This window comes from Chrysochloris asiatica, unplaced genomic scaffold, assembly GCF_000296735.1.
Source record: "Chrysochloris asiatica unplaced genomic scaffold, ChrAsi1.0 scaffold00066, whole genome shotgun sequence".
Classification (NCBI taxonomy): Eukaryota; Metazoa; Chordata; class Mammalia; order Afrosoricida; family Chrysochloridae; genus Chrysochloris; species Chrysochloris asiatica.
In genome coordinates this window covers 2,582,724-2,585,723 of record NW_006408584.1, presented here as the reverse complement: position 1 = coordinate 2,585,723, position 3,000 = coordinate 2,582,724, and positions in this window count along the sequence as shown.

The following is a 3,000-nucleotide window of genomic DNA, read 5'->3' as shown; positions in this document are numbered from 1 at the left end:
TGTTTGAAATGTTCCTCATATAGCTTTTGTGCATTATTATTAAAATTTGTTGTTGATATTGTAAATATTTTCCTGCCATGAACATACTAAGGCTATGAATTTTTGTATAATTTTTATCTTGCTAATTTATTGAATTCGTTTTATCCTTAATTCTTTTGGATATTCCAGGTAACATGTAGATGAAGTTGATTTTACTTCTTTTCTAATTCTTATATCTCTAATTTTATCTTGTTTCATTACTTTTTCAAATAAAGCCACTAAATATTAAATAGTAACAGAGTATAGCAAGCATTCTTGCATTGTTTTAGATCTTAATGGGAGTATAAATATTATGCTGGTTTTTGAGTTGAGGTAACTAAGTTTTTATCTGTTTAAAGTACTATCCATGGTTTTCTATTTTACAAAATGCTTTGTGAGAAATGATTTTGAATTTTGTTGGATTTTTTCCAGTATCTATGGGGATAACAAAATAAATTTAAATTTAGATTCTTAAATTTAATGGTAATGGATTTGCTAATATTGAAGTACTCTTGTATTTCTGAATTAAACCCTGTTGTTGGTGTTAGGTTCCATTCAATCTGTTTGGACTCTTAGCAACCTCGTGTACAATAGAACTAACCTGCTCCCTGCCCTGCACCATCCTCACAGTCTTTGTCATGTTTGAGCATATTGTTGTAACCATTGTATCAATCTTTGTCTTTTTTTTAACTGACCAAGTATATTGTCCTTCTCTGGGGACTGATGTCTCCTGATAACATGTCAAAGAATGTGAAAGGACTTCTTGTCATCCTTACTTTCAAGAGAGATTTTGGCTATATTTCTTCAAAGACAGATATTTTCATTCTATTGGCAGGCCTTGGTATCTTCAGTATTCTTTATCAACACCATAATTCAAATACATCAATACTTTTTCAGTCTTTCTTATTCATTGTCCAGTTTTAGCACTCATATGAGAACATAAAAAATACCAGAGCTTAGTGAGACACACCTTAGACCATCAAGTGGGCTTTGTAATACTTTAAGGAGGTCTTTTGAAGCCAATTTGCCCAGTTCAATGCATTATTTGATTTCTATGGATTTGAACCCACTAGAACCTACAACAACAACAATATTTATAGGAGCAGATTTCTATGGCTTTTTTTTTTTTTTTTTAATTGGAGCAGCTGGGGATTTCAACGGCTGATCTTTTGGTTAGCAGCCAATCCTGGTAATCATTACCCCACCAGCGCTCCTTATGGTATGAATGCTGTTGTTCGGTGCTGTCTGTTGAATTGGTTCTGACTCATAGCAACCCTATACACAACAGAGTGAAACACTACCCAATCCTGTTCCATATTCACAATTGTTGTTATGTGTGTGTTCATTGTTGCTACCACTGCACGAATCTATTTTGGAATGTTCCTCTTTCTCACTGACCCTGTACTTTACCAAGCATGATGTCCTTTTCCAGTTACTGGTATCTTCTGAAATGTCCAGAGTATGAAGGATGAAGATCATTATGACAACACTTTCCAAAGCAGACTTGTTCATTCTTCTGGCAGTCCGTGGTACTTTCAGTAATTTTCACCAACATTGCAATTCAATGGCAGGGATTCGTTTCCAGTTTCTCTTGGTTTTCTAACTCCACATCTTCTCACATTTCATTATAATTTCCTTTGTCTTCTCTAGCTGTCCTTTGCAATTTCTGTTCAGTTTTTTCACTTCATCATTTCTTCCAGTAGCCTTAGCTTCTTTATGCTTAAGAACAGGTTTTAGAGTTTCATTTTACATCCATTTTTGTCTTTTTAATTTTTAATGGGCTTTTTTCTTTTTCTATTTGTTCAATCATCATTATTGGGTTCAGTGTAGAGGTAGAAGTAGACATTTTTAGGTAATAGGATCAATACATATAAGAGTACAAAGAATATTAAAGCTACCTTAACAATAAGATCCATAAGTAAAACAACAGCATCTTTTATCAAATAACCAAGATGTTTAGAGGGTTAGTATGTTGTTGTTGTTAAGTGCCATGGAGTGGGTTCTGACTCATAGTGACCCTGCACAGTGTTTTCGAGGCTGTAAATCTTTACAGGAGCAGAAAGTTTCATCTTTCTCTCATGGAATGGCTTGTAGTTTTGAATTGCCAACTTTGAGGTTAGCAACCCGATTCATAACCACTACATTACCAGAGCTCCTTACAGGGTAGGTATAGTCTGTATAAAATATTCAGTTGCAATAAGGATAGCTATGTCTCTGGAGTCTTGGGTAGAAGGGCAAAAGAGAAGGAAGCAGGGAATATATGTGTAGGGCTATGTGAGGTGTCACTTGAATCTGTACATTTAATTGTTAGTTCTCTCTGTATAATGCCTTAAAAATTAATCTTAAAAAATGATTTTTGGCAGGTGGGCTAGTTGAATAGACTAAACAAATGCTTATGAAAGAGCTCACATGCTGAGAATCTAGACAGAAAGCACATAGATAGACAGAAAAGCAGAGCACATATTTATATGATTCTCCATCAGATTGATGGAACTGCTTTAGACTAAAGTATGGAGGAGTTGGTTTTGTGAGTCTTCTAGAGACCATGTGTGTGATAGGTTTTATGTTTACTGGCTTCGTCTTTCTGCCACATGCTGAGGAACAGTCCTTCACAAGGTCAGCGGTCTTCAATTCCAATTTCTCTATCTCTATGTCTATATTTCCTATCACTTGTTCTACATCCCTCACCTGAGCTACTACACATACTTCAGACTGGTTGGTGGTTTTCCTCTGAACTCTTCTTCTTTTTTTTTTTTTTTTTTGTTAAAACAACTCAGCAAAATAAAATTTTGGTTTATTGTTGGACAACATTATATAACACACACATCAAACAGGCCAAAAAAATATACAGCAACTTCATAGACACAGGCCAAAAAAAATAAACAGCAACTTCATAGACAAAAAAAAGGAAAAGAAATCTTTTTATCTTTGGCTTTTTTTTTTAACCATCTCATTCAAACCACCTACTTATAGTACAGCTAA